At 44.6% G+C, this 24,865-nt stretch overlaps 5 non-coding genes across 5 annotated transcripts; all 5 read left to right on the plus strand.

Annotated features, from left to right (window-relative positions):
- Nucleotides 1-3,906: 3,906 nt before the first annotated feature.
- trnaf-aaa (transfer RNA phenylalanine (anticodon AAA)) lies at nucleotides 3,907-3,980 on the plus strand. The gene has a single exon. It is a non-coding gene; the product is annotated as a tRNA-Phe (tRNA).
- Nucleotides 3,981-10,749: 6,769 nt separating this feature from the next.
- On the plus strand, nucleotides 10,750-10,823 carry trnaf-aaa (transfer RNA phenylalanine (anticodon AAA)). The gene has a single exon. It is a non-coding gene; the product is annotated as a tRNA-Phe (tRNA).
- Nucleotides 10,824-15,311: 4,488 nt separating this feature from the next.
- Nucleotides 15,312-15,385, plus strand: trnaf-aaa (transfer RNA phenylalanine (anticodon AAA)). The gene has a single exon. It is a non-coding gene; the product is annotated as a tRNA-Phe (tRNA).
- A 4,488-nt stretch (nucleotides 15,386-19,873) lies between these two features.
- trnaf-aaa (transfer RNA phenylalanine (anticodon AAA)) lies at nucleotides 19,874-19,947 on the plus strand. Its single transcript has one exon. It is a non-coding gene; the product is annotated as a tRNA-Phe (tRNA).
- A 2,207-nt stretch (nucleotides 19,948-22,154) lies between these two features.
- Nucleotides 22,155-22,228, plus strand: trnan-auu (transfer RNA asparagine (anticodon AUU)). The gene has a single exon. It is a non-coding gene; the product is annotated as a tRNA-Asn (tRNA).
- The last annotated feature ends 2,637 nt before the right edge of the window (nucleotides 22,229-24,865 follow it).

Genomic DNA, 24,865 nt, shown 5'->3' on the forward strand with positions numbered 1-24,865 from the left:
GGAATCGGAAACCAAAAGAGAGAATGCTGGAAAGTCTCAGCAGTTCTGGCACCATCTGCAAGGAGAGAAAAGAGCTGACGTTTCGATTCTAACTGATCATTTGTTAAAGATAAAAAAGGGGGAGAATTAGGGAGCTGTTTACACCAGGCTGAGAGATGGTGAGTCAGGGCTCCAGATGCAAAGGTGATAGATAATGAGAGTGCATGGAGAGATCTAAGGGAGATTAGGAGCCGTGAATGACGAAGGTTGTAGCCAGTGCGATGTGAGAAAATATGTGGGGGGTGGGTGAACCTGAGACAAAATGGAAAACAGGGGAGAAGGGTAGCAAAGCGGGAAGTGGAAAGGAAAAAGATATTCATGGTGTGGGGAGCGAGAGAAAGAGAGACAATCAAGAAATAAGAGTTACAGAACAATTAAAAAATCACAAATAAAAAAGATAAATAAAATAATTGAAATAACATGACCTGAAGTTTTTTGAATTCAACAACTTGAGACAATTTTCTTCATTGAATTTATTTACCTTTTTTATCATTTCAGCTGCACTATCATAGAGCTCATTAGATATGGACAGCACTGAAAGCACAGTCTTCGGCCGAACTCGTCCATTCCAAACAGATATCTTCAATTGATCCAACCGCGATTGCATGCACTTGACCCATGTCTCTCCAAACCCTTCCTATTCAAATACACGTTAAGATTCCTTAAAAGTATTGGAATTATACCATCCATCACCTGCTTGTCTGGCAACTTATTCCACAAACACACCACCCTCTGCGCGCAGCCATTGCCCATCACTGCCTTTCCAATTCTCGCCCTCCCACACCTGGTTTATACCCTCTAGTTCTGCACTGCCACACTTGAGCGAAAGAAACTTATCTATTTACCCGATACATGCCCCTCATGATTCGAAAGCCTCCATAAGATCCGCTCCCAGCCTCTGACACGCCAGGCAAAATAGTGAGTGAGTGTTCAGCCTGGAAACGTTTGCAACTGTTCCATTTTCAAATGTAGGATGTAGCATGCTGTCTGAAGCAATCATCTTAGCATCTGATCTGTCACTGACGAACGCTGCAGGAAGGCGTGATAACTTGCTAAATATGCTGTCAAACGAAGATTGCATGAGCAACGTGAGTGATTGAGGAAAACGTGCAATTGGCTTCTGAGCTGTTGCTGACACCAAAGCAACTGCGTCGTTCGGGAGCAGAAAAAATCCCACTGTTCGATTACAATTCAAATGCATTTGGCATAAGGTTCGTAGCAGTTTATCAGCAGCACATAACCCTGACTCCAAACGTCTGTGAGTATCCAGTAGAACAGTGAGCGATCGTTGAAGGTACGTTTCTCCAGACGATATTTGTCAACATGACAAGCTGCAGCTGAGCTGGTGGCATTGCGATTGAAATTGCATGCGTCCGGACATTGTGCTTAATTTTGAATATCAGAGCAAATGGTTAAGTCGAGTAGGCGCGTTCGGAAAACTAAATGCTTTTTTTTCGTTGAAAAGCTTTGCAACGAAAGGAAGTATTTCAGACGATCGTGCGATCGACATGAAGCAGAAAATGAACAGCCGCCGCGGTTGTGAGCACCGGGAATATAGGCATTTGCTTTCGCAACTTGACTGTGTTGGTCGGTTAGTTCAGCTGGTTAGAGCGTGGTGCTAATAACGCCAAGGTCGTGTGTTCAATCCCCGCACTGACCATATGAGGCGCTTCCGTCGTTCGCAGGTCTGTGTCAGTGTTCGCCGTGGCTTTTACTTTCACCGTCTGCAAGAACTTGTCACATGGTCGGTTGAGATGTGTATTCAATCGAAAGGCGACCATCGCTGTCATGGAACATCAACCCGCTGGTCCCATGCCGGATCTCAGCTGCGTTGCTATTTTTCCAAACAACGTGCTCCACCAAACCACGAAACAGGAAGCCTCACCTGCGCAATAAAACATTTGACAGGGATAGACGCACGACTTGATCGCCGTACCCATGATGACTGCTGGATGTTGTCTGCAGCAAATCAATCAGTCTCAATTGTTTTCACAAACAAATGCAAAGCATGAAATATATGCAGTATTAAGCAGACCTGGCACAGTCTCGGAGCAGAACCAGAGTTCAGGCTTCAATTCAAATCAAAGATTCGTTCATGTTATTTTCCTTGATCTCTGTTAATACTTGTCACGCGACTTCCAGAGGGAATTCATTCGCTTGCACAGCTCTCATGCATCGAAGCTGGAGTTATCATGACACCAGCAATATCATAGAGCCATTAATCAAATGAAATTACTGCGGGTGCTGGAATCGGAAACCAAAAGAGAGAATGCTGGAAAGTCTCAGCAGTTCTGGCACCATCTGCAAGGAGAGAAAAGAGCTGACGTTTCGATTCTAACTGATCATTTGTTAAAGATAAAAAAGGGGGAGAATTAGGGAGCTGTTTACACCAGGCTGAGAGATGGTGAGTCAGGGCTCCAGATGCAAAGGTGATAATGAGAGTGCATGGAGAGATCTAAGGGAGATTAGGAGCCGTGAATGACGCAGGTTGTAGCCAGTGCGATGTGAGAAAATATGTGGGGGGTGGGTGAACCTGAGACAAAATGGAAAACAGGGGAGAAGGGTAGCAAAGCGGGAAGTGGAAAGGAAAAAGATATTCATGGTGTGGGGAGCGAGAGAAAGAGAGACAATCAAGAAATAAGAGTTACAGAACAATAAAAAAATCACAAATAAAAAAGATAAATAAAGTAATTGAAATAACATGACCTGAAGTTTTTTGAATTCAACAACTTGAGACAATTTTCTTCATTGAATTTATTTACCTTTTTTATCATTTCAGCTGCACTATCATAGAGCTCATTAGATATGGACAGCACTGAAAGCACAGTCTTCGGCCGAACTCGTCCATTCCAAACAGATATCTTCAATTGATCCAACCGCGATTGCATGCACTTGACCCATGTCTCTCCAAACCCTTCCTATTCAAATACACGTTAAGATTCCTTAAAAGTATTGGAATTATACCATCCATCACCTGCTTGTCTGGCAACTTATTCCACAAACACACCACCCTCTGCGCGCAGCCATTGCCCATCACTGCCTTTCCAATTCTCGCCCTCCCACACCTGGTTTATACCCTCTAGTTCTGCACTGCCACACTTGAGCGAAAGAAACTTATCTATTTACCCGATACATGCCCCTCATGATTGAAAAGCCTCCATAAGATCCGCTCCCAGCCTCTGACGCGCCAGGCAAAATAGTGAGTGAGTGTTCAGCCTGGAAACGTTTGCAACTGTTCCATTTTCAAATGTAGGATGTAGCATGCTGTCTGAAGCAATCATCTTAGCATCTGATCTGTCACTGACGAACGCTGCAGGAAGGCGTGATAACTTGCTAAATATGCTGTCAAACGAAGATTGCATGAGCAACGTGAGTGATTGAGGAAAACGTGCAATTGGCTTCTGAGCTGTTGCTGACACCAAAGCAACTGCGTCGTTCGGGAGCAGAAAAAATCCCACTGTTCGATTACAATTCAAATGCATTTGGCATAAGGTTCGTAGCAGTTTATCAGCAGCACATAACCCTGACTCCAAACGTCTGTGAGTATCCAGTAGAACAGTGAGCGATCGTTGAAGGTACGTTTCTCCAGACGATATTTGTCAACATGACAAGCTGCAGCTGAGCTGGTGGCATTGCGATTGAAATTGCATGAGTCCGGACATTGTGCTTAATTATGAATATCAGAGCAAATGGTTAAGTCGAGTAGGCGAGTTCGGAAAACTAAATGCTTTTTTTTCGTTGAAAAGCTTTGCAACGAAAGGAAGTATTTCAGACGATCGTGCGATCGACATGAAGCAGAAAATGAACAGCCGCCGCGGTTGTGAGCACCGGGAATATAGGCATTTGCTTTCGCGACTTGACAGTGTTGGTCGGTTAGCTCAGCTGGTTAGAGCGTGGTGCTAAAAACGCCAAGGTCGTGGGTTCAATCCCCGCACTGACCATGTGAGGCGCTTCCGTCGTTCGCAGGTGTGTGTCAGTGTTCGCCGTGGCTTTTACTTTCACCGTCTGCAAGAACTTGTCACATGATCGGTTGAGATGTGTATTCATTCGAAAGGCGACCATCGCTGTCATTGAACATCAACCCGCTGGTCCCATGCCGGATCTCAGCTGCGTTGCTATTTTAACAAACAACGTGCTCCACCAAACCACGAAACAGGAAGCCTCACCTGCGCAATAAAACATTTGACAGGGATAGACGCACGACTTGATCGCCGTACCCATGATGACTGCTGGATGTTGTCTGCAGCAAATCAATCAGTCTCAATTGTTTTCACAAACAAATGCAAAGCATGAAATATATGCAGTATTAAGCAGACCTGGCACAGTCTCGGAGCAGAACCAGAGTTCAGGCTTCAATTCAAATCAAAGATTCGTTCATGTTATTTTCCTTGATCTCTGTTAATACTTGTCACGCGACTTCCAGAGGGAATTCATTCGCTTGCACACCTCTCATGCATCGAAGCTGGAGTTATCATGACACCAGCATTATCATAGAGCCATTAATAAAATGAAATTACTGCGGGTGCTGGAATCGGAAACCAAAAGAGAGAATGCTGGAAAGTCTCAGCAGTTCTGGCACCATCTGCAAGGAGAGAAAAGAGCTGACGTTTCGATTCTAACTGATCATTTGTTAAAGATAAAAAAGGGGGAGAATTAGGGAGCTGTTTACACCAGGCTGAGAGATGGTGAGTCAGGGCTCCAGATGCAAAGGTGATAATGAGAGTGCATGGAGAGATCTAAGGGAGATTAGGAGCCGTGAATGACGCAGGTTGTAGCCAGTGCGATGTGAGAAAATATGTGGGGGGTGGGTGAACCTGAGACAAAATGGAAAACAGGGGAGAAGGGTAGCAAAGCGGGAAGTGGAAAGGAAAAAGATATTGATGGTGTGGGGAGCGAGAGAAAGAGAGACAATCAAGAAATAAGAGTTACAGAACAATAAAAAAATCACAAATAAAAAAGATAAATAAAATAATTGAAATAACATTACCTGAAGTTTTTTGAATTCAACAACTTGAGACAATTTTCTTCATTGAATTTATTTATCTTTTTTATCATTTCAGCTGCACTATCATAGAGCTCATTAGATATGGACAGCACTGAAAGCACAGTCTTCGGCCGAACTCGTCCATTCCAAACAGATATCTTCAATTGATCCAACCGCGATTGCATGCACTTGACCCATGTCTCTCCAAACCCTTCCTATTCAAATACACGTTAAGATTCCTTAAAAGTATTGGAATTATACCATCCATCACCTGCTTGTCTGGCAACTTATTCCACAAACACACCACCCTCTGCGCGCAGCCATTGCCCATCACTGCCTTTCCAATTCTCGCCCTCCCACACCTGGTTTATACCCTCTAGTTCTGCACTGCCACACTTGAGCGAAAGAAACTTATCTATTTACCCGATACATGCCCCTCATGATTGAAAAGCCTCCATAAGATCCGCTCCCAGCCTCTGACGCGCCAGGCAAAATAGTGAGTGAGTGTTCAGCCTGGAAACGTTTGCAACTGTTCCATTTTCAAATGTAGGATGTAGCATGCTGTCTGAAGCAATCATCTTAGCATCTGATCTGTCACTGACGAACGCTGCAGGAAGGCGTGATAACTTGCTAAATATGCTGTCAAACGAAGATTGCATGAGCAACATGAGTGATTGAGGAAAACGTGCAATTGGCTTCTGAGCTGTTGCTGACACCAAAGCAACTGCGTCGTTCGGGAGCAGAAAAAATCCCACTGTTCGATGACAATTCAAATGCATTTGGCATAAGGTTCGTAGCAGTTTATCAGCAGCACATAACCCTGACTCCAAACGTCTGTGAGTATCCAGTAGAACAGTGAGCGATCGTTGAAGGTACGTTTCCCCAGACGATATTTGTCAACATGACAAGCTGCAGCTGAGCTGGTGGCATTGCGATTGAAATTGCATGCGTCCGGACATTGTGCTTAATTATGAATATCAGATCAAATGGTTAAGTCGAGTAGGCGCGTTCGGAAAACTAAATGCTTTTTTTTCGTTGAAAAGCTTTGCAATGAAAGGAAGTATTTCAGACGATCGTGCGATCGACATGAAGCAGAAAATGAACAGCCGCCGCGGTTGTGAGCACCGGGAATATAGGCATTTGCTTTCGCGACTTGACTGTGTTGGTCGGTTAGCTCAGCTGGTTAGAGCGTGGTGCGAATAACGTCAAGGTCGTGGGTTCAATCCCCGCACTGACCATATGAGGCGGTTCCGTCGTTCGCAGGTCTGTGTCAGTGTTCGCCGTGGCTTTTACTTTCACCGTCTGCAAGAACTTGTCACATGGTCGGTTGAGATGTGTATTCATTCGAAAGGCGACCATCGCTGTCATGGAACATCAACCCGCTGGTCCCATGCCGGATCTCAGCTGCGTTGCTATTTTTCCAAACAACGTGCTCCACCAAACCACGAAACAGGAAGCCTCACCTGCGCAATAAAACATTTGACAGGGATAGACGCACGACTTGATCGCCGTACCCATGATGACTGCTGGATGTTGTCTGCAGCAAATCAATCAGTCTCAATTGTTTTCACAAACAAATGCAAAGCATGAAATATATGCAGTATTAAGCAGACCTGGCACAGTCTCGGAGCAGAACCAGAGTTCAGGCTTCAATTCAAATCAAAGATTCGTTCATGTTATTTTCCTTGATCTCTGTTAATACTTGTCACGCGACTTCCAGAGGGAATTCATTCGCTTGCACAGCTCTCATGCATCGAAGCTGGAGTTATCATGACACCAGCAATATCATAGAGCCATTAATCAAATGAAATTACTGCGGGTGCTGGAATCGGAAACCAAAAGAGAGAATGCTGGAAAGTCTCAGCAGTTCTGGCACCATCTGCAAGGAGAGAAAAGAGCTGACGTTTCGATTCTAACTGATCATTTGTTAAAGATAAAAAAGGGGGAGAATTAGGGAGCTGTTTACACCAGGCTGAGAGATGGTGAGTCAGGGCTCCAGATGCAAAGGTGATAATGAGAGTGCATGGAGAGATCTAAGGGAGATTAGGAGCCGTGAATGACGCAGGTTGTAGCCAGTGCGATGTGAGAAAATATGTGGGTGGTGGGTGAACCTGAGACAAAATGGAAAACAGGGGAGAAGGGTAGCAAAGCGGGAAGTGGAAAGGAAAAAGATATTCATGGTGTGGGGAGCGAGAGAAAGAGAGACAATCAAGAAATAAGAGTTACAGAACAATAAAAAAATCACAAATAAAAAAGATAAATAAAGTAATTGAAATAACATGACCTGAAGTTTTTTGAATTCAACAACTTGAGACAATTTTCTTCATTGAATTTATTTACCTTTTTTATCATTTCAGCTGCACTATCATAGAGCTCATTAGATATGGACAGCACTGAAAGCACAGTCTTCGGCCGAACTCGTCCATTCCAAACAGATATCTTCAATTGATCCAACCGCGATTGCATGCACTTGACCCATGTCTCTCCAAACCCTTCCTATTCAAATACACGTTAAGATTCCTTAAAAGTATTGGAATTATACCATCCATCACCTGCTTGTCTGGCAACTTATTCCACAAACACACCACCCTCTGCGCGCAGCCATTGCCCATCACTGCCTTTCCAATTCTCGCCCTCCCACACCTGGTTTATACCCTCTAGTTCTGCACTGCCACACTTGAGCGAAAGAAACTTATCTATTTACCCGATACATGCCCCTCATGATTGAAAAGCCTCCATAAGATCCGCTCCCAGCCTCTGACGCGCCAGGCAAAATAGTGAGTGAGTGTTCAGCCTGGAAACGTTTGCAACTGTTCCATTTTCAAATGTAGGATGTAGCATGCTGTCTGAAGCAATCATCTTAGCATCTGATCTGTCACTGACGAACGCTGCAGGAAGGCGTGATAACTTGCTAAATATGCTGTCAAACGAAGATTGCATGAGCAACGTGAGTGATTGAGGAAAACGTGCAATTGGCTTCTGAGCTGTTGCTGACACCAAAGCAACTGCGTCGTTCGGGAGCAGAAAAAATCCCACTGTTCGATTACAATTCAAATGCATTTGGCATAAGGTTCGTAGCAGTTTATCAGCAGCACATAACCCTGACTCCAAACGTCTGTGAGTATCCAGTAGAACAGTGAGCGATCGTTGAAGGTACGTTTCTCCAGACGATATTTGTCAACATGACAAGCTGCAGCTGAGCTGGTGGCATTGCGATTGAAATTGCATGCGTCCGGACATTGTGCTTAATTTTGAATATCAGAGCAAATGGTTAAGTCGAGTAGGCGCGTTCGGAAAACTAAATGCTTTTTTTTCGTTGAAAAGCTTTGCAACGAAAGGAAGTATTTCAGACGATCGTGCGATCGACATGAAGCAGAAAATGAACAGCCGCCGCGGTTGTGAGCACCGGGAATATAGGCATTTGCTTTCGCAACTTGACTGTGTTGGTCGGTTAGTTCAGCTGGTTAGAGCGTGGTGCTAATAACGCCAAGGTCGTGTGTTCAATCCCCGCACTGACCATATGAGGCGCTTCCGTCGTTCGCAGGTCTGTGTCAGTGTTCGCCGTGGCTTTTACTTTCACCGTCTGCAAGAACTTGTCACATGGTCGGTTGAGATGTGTATTCAATCGAAAGGCGACCATCGCTGTCATGGAACATCAACCCGCTGGTCCCATGCCGGATCTCAGCTGCGTTGCTATTTTTCCAAACAACGTGCTCCACCAAACCACGAAACAGGAAGCCTCACCTGCGCAATAAAACATTTGACAGGGATAGACGCACGACTTGATCGCCGTACCCATGATGACTGCTGGATGTTGTCTGCAGCAAATCAATCAGTCTCAATTGTTTTCACAAACAAATGCAAAGCATGAAATATATGCAGTATTAAGCAGACCTGGCACAGTCTCGGAGCAGAACCAGAGTTCAGGCTTCAATTCAAATCAAAGATTCGTTCATGTTATTTTCCTTGATCTCTGTTAATACTTGTCACGCGACTTCCAGAGGGAATTCATTCGCTTGCACAGCTCTCATGCATCGAAGCTGGAGTTATCATGACACCAGCAATATCATAGAGCCATTAATCAAATGAAATTACTGCGGGTGCTGGAATCGGAAACCAAAAGAGAGAATGCTGGAAAGTCTCAGCAGTTCTGGCACCATCTGCAAGGAGAGAAAAGAGCTGACGTTTCGATTCTAACTGATCATTTGTTAAAGATAAAAAAGGGGGAGAATTAGGGAGCTGTTTACACCAGGCTGAGAGATGGTGAGTCAGGGCTCCAGATGCAAAGGTGATAATGAGAGTGCATGGAGAGATCTAAGGGAGATTAGGAGCCGTGAATGACGCAGGTTGTAGCCAGTGCGATGTGAGAAAATATGTGGGGGGTGGGTGAACCTGAGACAAAATGGAAAACAGGGGAGAAGGGTAGCAAAGCGGGAAGTGGAAAGGAAAAAGATATTCATGGTGTGGGGAGCGAGAGAAAGAGAGACAATCAAGAAATAAGAGTTACAGAACAATAAAAAAATCACAAATAAAAAAGATAAATAAAGTAATTGAAATAACATGACCTGAAGTTTTTTGAATTCAACAACTTGAGACAATTTTCTTCATTGAATTTATTTACCTTTTTTATCATTTCAGCTGCACTATCATAGAGCTCATTAGATATGGACAGCACTGAAAGCACAGTCTTCGGCCGAACTCGTCCATTCCAAACAGATATCTTCAATTGATCCAACCGCGATTGCATGCACTTGACCCATGTCTCTCCAAACCCTTCCTATTCAAATACACGTTAAGATTCCTTAAAAGTATTGGAATTATACCATCCATCACCTGCTTGTCTGGCAACTTATTCCACAAACACACCACCCTCTGCGCGCAGCCATTGCCCATCACTGCCTTTCCAATTCTCGCCCTCCCACACCTGGTTTATACCCTCTAGTTCTGCACTGCCACACTTGAGCGAAAGAAACTTATCTATTTACCCGATACATGCCCCTCATGATTGAAAAGCCTCCATAAGATCCGCTCCCAGCCTCTGACGCGCCAGGCAAAATAGTGAGTGAGTGTTCAGCCTGGAAACGTTTGCAACTGTTCCATTTTCAAATGTAGGATGTAGCATGCTGTCTGAAGCAATCATCTTAGCATCTGATCTGTCACTGACGAACGCTGCAGGAAGGCGTGATAACTTGCTAAATATGCTGTCAAACGAAGATTGCATGAGCAACGTGAGTGATTGAGGAAAACGTGCAATTGGCTTCTGAGCTGTTGCTGACACCAAAGCAACTGCGTCGTTCGGGAGCAGAAAAAATCCCACTGTTCGATTACAATTCAAATGCATTTGGCATAAGGTTCGTAGCAGTTTATCAGCAGCACATAACCCTGACTCCAAACGTCTGTGAGTATCCAGTAGAACAGTGAGCGATCGTTGAAGGTACGTTTCTCCAGACGATATTTGTCAACATGACAAGCTGCAGCTGAGCTGGTGGCATTGCGATTGAAATTGCATGCGTCCGGACATTGTGCTTAATTATGAATATCAGAGCAAATGGTTAAGTCGAGTAGGCGAGTTCGGAAAACTAAATGCTTTTTTTTCGTTGAAAAGCTTTGCAACGAAAGGAAGTATTTCAGACGATCGTGCGATCGACATGAAGCAGAAAATGAACAGCCGCCGCGGTTGTGAGCACCGGGAATATAGGCATTTGCTTTCGCGACTTGACAGTGTTGGTCGGTTAGCTCAGCTGGTTAGAGCGTGGTGCTAAAAACGCCAAGGTCGTGGGTTCAATCCCCGCACTGACCATGTGAGGCGCTTCCGTCGTTCGCAGGTGTGTGTCAGTGTTCGCCGTGGCTTTTACTTTCACCGTCTGCAAGAACTTGTCACATGATCGGTTGAGATGTGTATTCATTCGAAAGGCGACCATCGCTGTCATTGAACATCAACCCGCTGGTCCCATGCCGGATCTCAGCTGCGTTGCTATTTTAACAAACAACGTGCTCCACCAAACCACGAAACAGGAAGCCTCACCTGCGCAATAAAACATTTGACAGGGATAGACGCACAACTTGATCGCCGTACCCATGATGACTGCTGGATGTTGTCTGCAGCAAATCAATCAGTCTCAATTGTTTTCACAAACAAATGCAAAGCATGAAATATATGCAGTATTAAGCAGACCTGGCACAGTCTCGGAGCAGAACCAGAGTTCAGGCTTCAATTCAAATCAAAGATTCGTTCATGTTATTTTCCTTGATCTCTGTTAATACTTGTCACGCGACTTCCAGAGGGAATTCATTCGCTTGCACACCTCTCATGCATCGAAGCTGGAGTTATCATGACACCAGCATTATCATAGAGCCATTAATAAAATGAAATTACTGCGGGTGCTGGAATCGGAAACCAAAAGAGAGAATGCTGGAAAGTCTCAGCAGTTCTGGCACCATCTGCAAGGAGAGAAAAGAGCTGACGTTTCGATTCTAACTGATCATTTGTTAAAGATAAAAAAGGGCGAGAATTAGGGAGCTGTTTACACCAGGCTGAGAGATGGTGAGTCAGGGCTCCAGATGCAAAGGTGATAATGAGAGTGCATGGAGAGATCTAAGGGAGATTAGGAGCCGTGAATGACGCAGGTTGTAGCCAGTGCGATGTGAGAAAATATGTGGGGGGTGGGTGAACCTGAGACAAAATGGAAAACAGGGGAGAAGGGTAGCAAAGCGGGAAGTGGAAAGGAAAAAGATATTGATGGTGTGGGGAGCGAGAGAAAGAGAGACAATCAAGAAATAAGAGTTACAGAACAATAAAAAAATCACAAATAAAAAAGATAAATAAAATAATTGAAATAACATTACCTGAAGTTTTTTGAATTCAACAACTTGAGACAATTTTCTTCATTGAATTTATTTATCTTTTTTATCATTTCAGCTGCACTATCATAGAGCTCATTAGATATGGACAGCACTGAAAGCACAGTCTTCGGCCGAACTCGTCCATTCCAAACAGATATCTTCAATTGATCCAACCGCGATTGCATGCACTTGACCCATGTCTCTCCAAACCCTTCCTATTCAAATACACGTTAAGATTCCTTAAAAGTATTGGAATTATACCATCCATCACCTGCTTGTCTGGCAACTTATTCCACAAACACACCACCCTCTGCGCGCAGCCATTGCCCATCACTGCCTTTCCAATTCTCGCCCTCCCACACCTGGTTTATACCCTCTAGTTCTGCACTGCCACACTTGAGCGAAAGAAACTTATCTATTTACCCGATACATGCCCCTCATGATTGAAAAGCCTCCATAAGATCCGCTCCCAGCCTCTGACGCGCCAGGCAAAATAGTGAGTGAGTGTTCAGCCTGGAAACGTTTGCAACTGTTCCATTTTCAAATGTAGGATGTAGCATGCTGTCTGAAGCAATCATCTTAGCATCTGATCTGTCACTGACGAACGCTGCAGGAAGGCGTGATAACTTGCTAAATATGCTGTCAAACGAAGATTGCATGAGCAACATGAGTGATTGAGGAAAACGTGCAATTGGCTTCTGAGCTGTTGCTGACACCAAAGCAACTGCGTCGTTCGGGAGCAGAAAAAATCCCACTGTTCGATGACAATTCAAATGCATTTGGCATAAGGTTCGTAGCAGTTTATCAGCAGCACATAACCCTGACTCCAAACGTCTGTGAGTATCCAGTAGAACAGTGAGCGATCGTTGAAGGTACGTTTCCCCAGACGATATTTGTCAACATGACAAGCTGCAGCTGAGCTGGTGGCATTGCGATTGAAATTGCATGCGTCCGGACATTGTGCTTAATTATGAATATCAGATCAAATGGTTAAGTCGAGTAGGCGCGTTCGGAAAACTAAATGCTTTTTTTTCGTTGAAAAGCTTTGCAATGAAAGGAAGTATTTCAGACGATCGTGCGATCGACATGAAGCAGAAAATGAACAGCCGCCGCGGTTGTGAGCACCGGGAATATAGGCATTTGCTTTCGCAACTTGACTGTGTTGGTCGGTTAGCTCAGCTGGTTAGAGCGTGGTGCGAATAACGTCAAGGTCGTGGGTTCAATCCCCGCACTGACCATATGAGGCGGTTCCGTCGTTCGCAGGTCTGTGTCAGTGTTCGCCGTGGCTTTTACTTTCACCGTCTGCAAGAACTTGTCACATGGTCGGTTGAGATGTGTATTCATTCGAAAGGCGACCATCGCTGTCATGGAACATCAACCCGCTGGTCCCATGCCGGATCTCAGCTGCGTTGCTATTTTTCCAAACAACGTGCTCCACCAAACCACGAAACAGGAAGCCTCACCTGCGCAATAAAACATTTGACAGGGATAGACGCACGACTTGATCGCCGTACCCATGATGACTGCTGGATGTTGTCTGCAGCAAATCAATCAGTCTCAATTGTTTTCACAAACAAATGCAAAGCATGAAATATATGCAGTATTAAGCAGACCTGGCACAGTCTCGGAGCAGAACCAGAGTTCAGGCTTCAATTCAAATCAAAGATTCGTTCATGTTATTTTCCTTGATCTCTGTTAATACTTGTCACGCGACTTCCAGAGGGAATTCATTCGCTTGCACAGCTCTCATGCATCGAAGCTGGAGTTATCATGACACCAGCAATATCATAGAGCCATTAATCAAATGAAATTACTGCGGGTGCTGGAATCGGAAACCAAAAGAGAGAATGCTGGAAAGTCTCAGCAGTTCTGGCACCATCTGCAAGGAGAGAAAAGAGCTGACGTTTCGATTCTAACTGATCATTTGTTAAAGATAAAAAAGGGGGAGAATTAGGGAGCTGTTTACACCAGGCTGAGAGATGGTGAGTCAGGGCTCCAGATGCAAAGGTGATAATGAGAGTGCATGGAGAGATCTAAGGGAGATTAGGAGCCGTGAATGACGCAGGTTGTAGCCAGTGCGATGTGAGAAAATATGTGGGGGGTGGGTGAACCTGAGACAAAATGGAAAACAGGGGAGAAGGGTAGCAAAGCGGGAAGTGGAAAGGAAAAAGATATTCATGGTGTGGGGAGCGAGAGAAAGAGAGACAATCAAGAAATAAGAGTTACAGAACAATAAAAAAATCACAAATAAAAAAGATAAATAAAGTAATTGAAATAACATGACCTGAAGTTTTTTGAATTCAACAACTTGAGACAATTTTCTTCATTGAATTTATTTACCTTTTTTATCATTTCAGCTGCACTATCATAGAGCTCATTAGATATGGACAGCACTGAAAGCACAGTCTTCGGCCGAACTCGTCCATTCCAAACAGATATCTTCAATTGATCCAACCGCGATTGCATGCACTTGACCCATGTCTCTCCAAACCCTTCCTATTCAAATACACGTTAAGATTCCTTAAAAGTATTGGAATTATACCATCCATCACCTGCTTGTCTGGCAACTTATTCCACAAACACACCACCCTCTGCGCGCAGCCATTGCCCATCACTGCCTTTCCAATTCTCGCCCTCCCACACCTGGTTTATACCCTCTAGTTCTGCACTGCCACACTTGAGCGAAAGAAACTTATCTATTTACCCGATACATGCCCCTCATGATTGAAAAGCCTCCATAAGATCCGCTCCCAGCCTCTGACGCGCCAGGCAAAATAGTGAGTGAGTGTTCAGCCTGGAAACGTTTGCAACTGTTCCATTTTCAAATGTAGGATGTAGCATGCTGTCTGAAGCAATCATCTTAGCATCTGATCTGTCACTGACGAACGCTGCAGGAAGGCGTGATAACTTGCTAAATATGCTGTCAAACGAAGATTGCATGAGCAACGTGAGTGATTGAGGAAAACGTGCAATTGGCTTCTGAGCTGTTGCTGACACCAAAGCAACTGCGTCGTTCGGGAGCAGAAAAAATCCCACTGTTCGATTACAATTCAAATGCATTTGGCATAAGGTTCGTAGCAGTTTATCAGCAGCACATAACCCTGACTCCAAACGTCTGTGAGTATCCAGTAGAACAGTGAGCGATCGTTGAAGGTACGTTTCTCCAGACGATATTTGTCAACATGACAAGCTGCAGCTGAGCTGGTGGCATTGCGATTGAAATTGCATGCGTCCGGACATTGTGCTTAATTATGAATATCAGAGCAAATGGTTAAGTCGAGTAGGCGAGTTCGGAAAACTAAATGCTTTTTTTTCGTTGAAAAGCTTTGCAACGAAAGGAAGTATTTCAGACGATCGTGCGATCGACATGAAGCAGAAAATGAACAGCCGCCGCGGTTGTGAGCACCGGGAATATAGGCATTTGCTTTCGCGACTTGACAGTGTTGGTCGGTTAGCTCAGCTGGTTAGAGCGTGGTGCTAAAAACGCCAAGGTCGTGGGTTCAATCCCCGCACTGACCATGTGAGGCGCTTCCGTCGTTCGCAGGTGTGTGTCAGTGTTCGCCGTGGCTTTTACTTTCACCGTCTGCAAGAACTTGTCACATGATCGGTTGAGATGTGTATTCATTCGAAAGGCGACCATCGCTGTCATTGAACATCAACCCGCTGGTCCCATGCCGGATCTCAGCTGCGTTGCTATTTTAACAAACAACGTGCTCCACCAAACCACGAAACAGGAAGCCTCACCTGCGCAATAAAACATTTGACAGGGATAGACGCACAACTTGATCGCCGTACCCATGATGACTGCTGGATGTTGTCTGCAGCAAATCAATCAGTCTCAATTGTTTTCACAAACAAATGCAAAGCATGAAATATATGCAGTATTAAGCAGACCTGGCACAGTCTCGGAGCAGAACCAGAGTTCAGGCTTCAATTCAAATCAAAGATTCGTTCATGTTATTTTCCTTGATCTCTGTTAATACTTGTCACGCGACTTCCAGAGGGAATTCATTCGCTTGCACACCTCTCATGCATCGAAGCTGGAGTTATCATGACACCAGCATTATCATAGAGCCATTAATAAAATGAAATTACTGCGGGTGCTGGAATCGGAAACCAAAAGAGAGAATGCTGGAAAGTCTCAGCAGTTCTGGCACCATCTGCAAGGAGAGAAAAGAGCTGACGTTTCGATTCTAACTGATCATTTGTTAAAGATAAAAAAGGGCGAGAATTAGGGAGCTGTTTACACCAGGCTGAGAGATGGTGAGTCAGGGCTCCAGATGCAAAGGTGATAATGAGAGTGCATGGAGAGATCTAAGGGAGATTAGGAGCCGTGAATGACGCAGGTTGTAGCCAGTGCGATGTGAGAAAATATGTGGGGGGTGGGTGAACCTGAGACAAAATGGAAAACAGGGGAGAAGGGTAGCAAAGCGGGAAGTGGAAAGGAAAAAGATATTGATGGTGTGGGGAGCGAGAGAAAGAGAGACAATCAAGAAATAAGAGTTACAGAACAATAAAAAAATCACAAATAAAAAAGATAAATAAAATAATTGAAATAACATTACCTGAAGTTTTTTGAATTCAACAACTTGAGACAATTTTCTTCATTGAATTTATTTATCTTTTTTATCATTTCAGCTGCACTATCATAGAGCTCATTAGATATGGACAGCACTGAAAGCACAGTCTTCGGCCGAACTCGTCCATTCCAAACAGATATCTTCAATTGATCCAACCGCGATTGCATGCACTTGACCCATGTCTCTCCAAACCCTTCCTATTCAAATACACGTTAAGATTCCTTAAAAGTATTGGAATTATACCATCCATCACCTGCTTGTCTGGCAACTTATTCCACAAACACACCACCCTCTGCGCGCAGCCATTGCCCATCACTGCCTTTCCAATTCTCGCCCTCCCACACCTGGTTTATACCCTCTAGTTCTGCACTGCCACACTTGAGCGAAAGAAACTTATCTATTTACCCGATACATGCCCCTCATGATTGAAAAGCCTCCATAAGATCCGCTCCCAGCCTCTGACGCGCCAGGCAAAATAGTGAGTGAGTGTTCAGCCTGGAAACGTTTGCAACTGTTCCATTTTCAAATGTAGGATGTAGCATGCTGTCTGAAGCAATCATCTTAGCATCTGATCTGTCACTGACGAACGCTGCAGGAAGGCGTGATAACTTGCTAAATATGCTGTCAAACGAAGATTGCATGAGCAACATGAGTGATTGAGGAAAACGTGCAATTGGCTTCTGAGCTGTTGCTGACACCAAAGCAACTGCGTCGTTCGGGAGCAGAAAAAATCCCACTGTTCGATGACAATTCAAATGCATTTGGCATAAGGTTCGTAGCAGTTTATCAGCAGCACATAACCCTGACTCCAAACGTCTGTGAGTATCCAGTAGAACAGTGAGCGATCGTTGAAGGTACGTTTCCCCAGACGATATTTGTCAACATGACAAGCTGCAGCTGAGCTGGTGGCATTGCGATTGAAATTGCATGCGTCCGGACATTGTGCTTAATTATGAATATCAGATCAAATGGTTAAGTCGAGTAGGCGCGTTCGGAAAACTAAATGCTTTTTTTTCGTTGAAAAGCTTTGCAATGAAAGGAAGTATTTCAGACGATCGTGCGATCGACATGAAGCAGAAAATGAACAGCCGCCGCGGTTGTGAGCACCGGGAATATAGGCATTTGCTTTCGCAACTTGACTGTGTTGGTCGGTTAGCTCAGCTGGTTAGAGCGTGGTGCGAATAACGTCAAGGTCGTGGGTTCAATCCCCGCACTGACCATATGAGGCGGTTCCGTCGTTCGCAGGTCTGTGTCAGTGTTCGCCGTGGCTTTTACTTTCACCGTCTGCAAGAACTTGTCACATGGTCGGTTGAGATGTGTATTCATTCGAAAGGCGACCATCGCTGTCATGGAACATCAACCCGCTGGTCCCATGCCGGATCTCAGCTGCGTTGCTATTTTTCCAAACAACGTGCTCCACCAAACCACGAAACAGGAAGCCTCACCTGCGCAATAAAACATTTGACAGGGATAGACGCACGACTTGATCGCCGTACCCATGATGACTGCTGGATGTTGTCTGCAGCAAATCAATCAGTCTCAATTGTTTTCACAAACAAATGCAAAGCATGAAATATATGCAGTATTAAGCAGACCTGGCACAGTCTCGGAGCAGAACCAGAGTTCAGGCTTCAATTCAAATCAAAGATTCGTTCATGTTATTTTCCTTGATCTCTGTTAATACTTGTCACGCGACTTCCAGAGGGAATTCATTCGCTTGCACAGCTCTCATGCATCGAAGCTGGAGTTATCATGACACCAGCAATATCATAGAGCCATTAATCAAATGAAATTACTGCGGGTGCTGGAATCGGAAACCAAAAGAGAGAATGCTGGAAAGTCTCAGCAGTTCTGGCACCATCTGCAAGGAGAGAAAAGAGCTGACGTTTCGATTCTAACTGATCATTTGTTAAAGATAAAAAAGGGGGAGAATTAGGGAGCTGTTTACACCAGGCTGAGAGATGGTGAGTCAGGGCTCCAGATGCAAAGGTGATAATGAGAGTGCATGGAGAGATCTAAGGGAGATTAGGAGCCGTGAATGACGCAGGTTGTAGCCAGTGCGATGTGAGAAAATATGTGGGGGGTGGGTGAACCTGAGACAAAATGGAAAACAGGGGAGAAGGGTAGCAAAGCGGGAAGTGGAAAGGAAAAAGATATTCATGGTGTGGGGAGCGAGAGAAAGAGAGACAATCAAGAAATAAGAGTTACAGAACAATAAAAAAATCACAAATAAAAAAGATAAATAAAGTAATTGAAATAACATGACCTGAAGTTTTTTGAATTCAACAACTTGAGACAATTTTCTTCATTGAATTTATTTACCTTTTTTATCATTTCAGCTGCACTATCATAGAGCTCATTAGATATGGACAGCACTGAAAGCACAGTCTTCGGCCGAACTCGTCCATTCCAAACAGATATCTTCAATTGATCCAACCGCGATTGCATGCACTTGACCCATGTCTCTCCAAACCCTTCCTATTCAAATACACGTTAAGATTCCTTAAAAGTATTGGAATTATACCATCCATCACCTGCTTGTCTGGCAACTTATTCCACAAACACACCACCCTCTGCGCGCAGCCATTGCCCATCACTGCCTTTCCAATTCTCGCCCTCCCACACCTGGTTTATACCCTCTAGTTCTGCACTGCCACACTTGAGCGAAAGAAACTTATCTATTTACCCGATACATGCCCCTCATGATTGAAAAGCCTCCATAAGATCCGCTCCCAGCCTCTGACGCGCCAGGCAAAATAGTGAGTGAGTGTTCAGCCTGGAAACGTTTGCAACTGTTCCATTTTCAAATGTAGGATGTAGCATGCTGTCTGAAGCAATCATCTTAGCATCTGATCTGTCACTGACGAACGCTGCAGGAAGGCGTGATAACTTGCTAAATATGCTGTCAAACGAAGATTGCATGAGCAACGTGAGTGATTGAGGAAAACGTGCAATTGGCTTCTGAGCTGTTGCTGACACCAAAGCAACTGCGTCGTTCGGGAGCAGAAAAAATCCCACTGTTCGATTACAATTCAAATGCATTTGGCATAAGGTTCGTAGCAGTTTATCAGCAGCACATAACCCTGACTCCAAACGTCTGTGAGTATCCAGTAGAACAGTGAGCGATCGTTGAAGGTACGTTTCTCCAGACGATATTTGTCAACATGACAAGCTGCAGCTGAGCTGGTGGCATTGCGATTGAAATTGCATGCGTCCGGACATTGTGCTTAATTATGAATATCAGAGCAAATGGTTAAGTCGAGTAGGCGAGTTCGGAAAACTAAATGCTTTTTTTTCGTTGAAAAGCTTTGCAACGAAAGGAAGTATTTCAGACGATCGTGCGATCGACATGAAGCAGAAAATGAACAGCCGCCGCGGTTGTGAGCACCGGGAATATAGGCATTTGCTTTCGCGACTTGACAGTGTTGGTCGGTTAGCTCAGCTGGTTAGAGCGTGGTGCTAAAAACGCCAAGGTCGTGGGTTCAATCCCCGCACTGACCATGTGAGGCGCTTCCGTCGTTCGCAGGTGTGTGTCAGTGTTCGCCGTGGCTTTTACTTTCACCGTCTGCAAGAACTTGTCACATGGTCGGTTGAGATGTGTATTCATTCGAAAGGCGACCATCGCTGTCATGGAACATCAACCCGCTGGTCCCATGCCGGATCTCAGCTGCGTTGCTATTTTAACAAACAACGTGCTCCACCAAACCACGAAACAGGAAGCCTCACCTGCGCAATAAAACATTTGACAGGGATAGACGCACGACTTGATCGCCGTACCCATGATGACTGCTGGATGTTGTCTGCAGCAAATCAATCAGTCTCAATTGTTTTCACAAACAAATGCAAAGCATGAAATATATGCAGTATTAAGCAGACCTGGCACAGTCTCGGAGCAGAACCAGAGTTCAGTCTTCAATTCAAATCAAAGATTCGTTCATGTTATTTTCCTTGATCTCTGTTAATACTTGTCACGCGACTTCCAGAGGGAATTCATTCGCTTGCACACCTCTCATGCATCGAAGCTGGAGTTATCATGACACCAGCAATATCATAGAGCCATTAATAAAATGAAATTACTGCGGGTGCTGGAATCGGAAACCAAAAGAGAGAATGCTGGAAAGTCTCAGCAGTTCTGGCACCATCTGCAAGGAGAGAAAAGAGCTGACGTTTCGATTCTAACTGATCATTTGTTAAAGATAAAAAAGGGGGAGAATTAGGGAGCTGTTTACACCAGGCTGAGAGATGGTGAGTCAGGGCTCCAGATGCAAAGGTGATAATGAGAGTGCATGGAGAGATCTAAGGGAGATTAGGAGCCGTGAATGACGCAGGTTGTAGCCAGTGCGATGTGAGAAAATATGTGGGGGGTGGGTGAACCTGAGACAAAATGGAAAACAGGGGAGAAGGGTAGCAAAGCGGGAAGTGGAAAGGAAAAAGATATTGATGGTGTGGGGAGCGAGAGAAAGAGAGACAATCAAGAAATAAGAGTTACAGAACAATGAAAAAATCACAAATAAAAAAGATAAATAAAATAATTGAAATAACATTACCTGAAGTTTTTTGAATTCAACAACTTGAGACAATTTTCTTCATTGAATTTATTTATCTTTTTTATCATTTCAGCTGCACTATCATAGAGCTCATTAGATATGGACAGCACTGAAAGCACAGTCTTCGGCCGAACTCGTCCATTCCAAACAGATATCTTCAATTGATCCAACCGCGATTGCATGCACTTGACCCACGTCTCTCCAAACCCTTCCTATTCAAATACACGTTAAGATTCCTTAAAAGTATTGGAATTATACCATCCATCACCTGCTTGTCTGGCAACTTATTCCACAAACACACCACCCTCTGCGCGCAGCCACTGCCCATCACTGCCTTTCCAATTCTCGCCCTCCCACACCTGGTTTATACCCTCTAGTTCTGCACTGCCACACTTGAGCGAAAGAAACTTATCTATTTACCCGATACATGCCCCTCATGATTGAAAAGCCTCCATAAGATCCGCTCCCAGCCTCTGACGCGCCAGGCAAAATAGTGAGTGAGTGTTCAGCCTGGAAACGTTTGCAACTGTTCCATTTTCAAATGTAGGATGTAGCATGCTGTCTGAAGCAATCATCTTAGCATCTGATCTGTCACTGACGAACGCTGCAGGAAGGCGTGATAACCTGCTAAATATGCTGTCAAACGAAGATTGCATGAGCAACGTGAGTGATTGAGGAAAACGTGCAATTGGCTTCTGAGCTGTTGCTGACACCAAAGCAACTGCGTCGTTCAGGAGCAGAAAAAATCCCACTGTTCGATTACAATTCAAATGCATTTGGCATAAGGTTCGTAGCAGTTTATCAGCAGCACATAACCCTGACTCCAAACGTCTGTGAGTATCCAGTAGAACAGTGAGCGATCGTTGAAGGTACGTTTCTCCAGACGATATTTGTCAACATGACAAGCTGCAGCTGAGCTGGTGGCATTGCGATTGAAATTGCATGCGTCCGGACATTGTGCTTAATTTTGAATATCAGAGCAAATGGTTAAGTCGAGTAGGCGCGTTCGGAAAACTAAATGCCTTTTTTTCGTTGAAAAGCTTTGCAACGAAAGGAAGTATTTCAGACGATCGTGCGATCGACATGAAGCAGAAAATGAACAGCCGCCGCGGTTGTGAGCACCGGGAATATAGGCATTTGCTTTCGCGGTTTTACTGCGTTGGTCGGTTAGCTCAGCTGGTTAGAGCGTGGTGCCATTAACGTCAAGGTCGTGGGTTCAATCCCCGCACTCACCATATGAGGCGGTTCCGTCGTTCGCAGGTCTGTGTCAGTGTTCGCCATGGCTTTTACTTTCGCCGTCTGCAAGAACTTGTCACATGGTCGGTTGAGATGTGTATTCATTCGAAAGGCGACCATCGCTGTCATGGAACATCAACCCGCTGGTCCCATGCCGGATCTCAGCTGCGTTGCTATTTTAACAAACAACGTGCTCCACCAAACCACGAAACAGGAAGCCTCACCTGCGCAATAAAACATTTGACAGGGATAGACGCACGACTTGATCACCGTACCCATGATGACTGCTGGATGTTGTCTGCAGCAAATCAATCAGTCTCAATTGTTTTCACAAACAAATTCAAAGCATGAAATATATGCAATATTAAGCAGACCTGGCACAGTCTCGGAGCAGAACCAGAGTTCAGGCTTCAATTCAAATCAAAGATTCGTTCATGTTATTTTCCTTGATCTCTGTTAATACTTGTCACGCGACTTCCAGAGGGAATTCATTCGCTTGCACACCTCTCATGCATCGAAGCTGGAGTTATCATGACACCAGCAATATCATAGAGCCATTAATAAAATGAAATTACTGCGGGTGCTGGAATCGGAAACCAAAAGAGAGAATGCTGGAAAGTCTCAGCAGTTCTGGCACCATCTGCAAGGAGAGAAAAGAGCTGACGTTTCGATTCTAACTGATCATTTGTTAAAGATAAAAAAGGGGGAGAATTAGGGAGCTGTTTACACCAGGCTGAGAGATGGTGAGTCAGGGCTCCAGATGCAAAGGTGATAATGAGAGTGCATGGAGAGATCTAAGGGAGTTTAGGAGCCGTGAATGACGCAGGTTGTAGCCAGTGCGATGTGAGAAAATATGTGGGGGGTGGCTGAACCTGAGTCAAAATGGAAAACAGGGGAGAAGGGTAGCAAAGCGGGAAGTGGAAAGGAAAAAGATATTGATGGTGTGGGGAGCGAGAGAAAGAGAGACAATCAAGAAATAAGAGTTACAGAACAATGAAAAAATCACAAATAAAAAGATAAATAAAATAATTAAATAACATTACCTGAAGTTTTTTGAATTCAACAACTTGAGACAATTTTCTTCATTGAATTTATTTATCTTTTTTATCATTTCAGCTGCACTATCATAGAGCTCATTAGATATGGACAGCACTGAAAGCACAGTCTTCGGCCGAACTCGTCCATTCCAAACAGATATCTTCAATTGATCCAACCGCGATTGCATGCACTTGACCCACGTCTCTCCAAACCCTTCCTATTCAAATACACGTTAAGATTCCTTAAAAGTATTGGAATTATACCATCCATCACCTGCTTGTCTGGCAACTTATTCCACAAACACACCACCCTCTGCGCGCAGCCATTGCCCATCACTGCCTTTCCAATTCTCGCCCTCCCACACCTGGTTTATACCCTCTAGTTCTGCACTGCCACACTTGAGCGAAAGAAACTTATCTATTTACCCGATACATGCCCCTCATGATTGAAAAGCCTCCATAAGATCCGCTCCCAGCCTCTGACACGCCAGGCAAAATAGTGAGTGAGTGTTCAGCCTGGAAACGTTTGCAACTGTTCCATTTTCAAATGTAGGATGTAGCATGCTGTCTGAAGCAATCATCTTAGCATCTGATCTGTCACTGACGAACGCTGCAGGAAGGCGTGATAACTTGCTAAATATGCTGTCAAACGAAGATTGCATGAGCAACGTGAGTGATTGAGGAAAACGTGCAATTGGCTTCTGAGCTGTTGCTGACACCAAAGCAACTGCGTCGTTCGGGAGCAGAAAAAATCCCACTGTTCGATTACAATTCAAATGCATTTGGCATAAGGTTCGTAGCAGTTTATCAGCAGCACATAACCCTGACTCCAAACGTCTGTGAGTATCCAGTAGAACAGTGAGCGATCGTTGAAGGTACGTTTCTCCAGACGATATTTGTCAACATGACAAGCTGCAGCTGAGCTGGTGGCATTGCGATTGAAATTGCATGCGTCCGGACATTGTGCTTAATTTTGAATATCAGAGCAAATGGTTAAGTCGAGTAGGCGCGTTCGGAAAACTAAATGCCTTTTTTTCGTTGAAAAGCTTTGCAACGAAAGGAAGTATTTCAGACGATCGTGCGATCGACATGAAGCAGAAAATGAACAGCCGCCGCGGTTGTGAGCACCGGGAATATAGGCATTTGCTTTCGCGGTTTTACTGCGTTGGTCGGTTAGCTCAGCTGGTTAGAGCGTGGTGCGAATAACGCCCAGGTCGTGGGTTCAATCCCCGCACTGACCATATGAGGCGGTTCCGTCGTTCGCAGATCTGTGTCAGTGTTCGCCGTGGCTTTTACTTTCACCGTCTGCAAGAACTTGTCACATGGTCGGTTGAGATGTGTATTCATTCGAAAGGCGACCATCGCTGTCATGGAACATCAACCCGCTGGTCCCATGCCGGATCTCAGCTGCGTTGCTATTTTAACAAACAACGTGCTCCACCAAACCACGAAACAGGAAGCCTCACCTGCGCAATAAAACATTTGACAGGGATAGACGCACGACTTGATCGCCGTACCCATGATGACTGCTGGATGTTGTCTGCAGCAAATCAATCAGTCTCAATTGTTTTCACAAACAAATGCAAAGCATGAAATATA

Source organism: Chiloscyllium plagiosum, unplaced genomic scaffold (genome assembly GCF_037043375.1).
Source record: "Chiloscyllium plagiosum isolate Xiang-an unplaced genomic scaffold, Cpla_swu_hap1 HiC_scaffold_52, whole genome shotgun sequence".
Taxonomy (NCBI): domain Eukaryota; kingdom Metazoa; phylum Chordata; class Chondrichthyes; order Orectolobiformes; family Hemiscylliidae; genus Chiloscyllium; species Chiloscyllium plagiosum.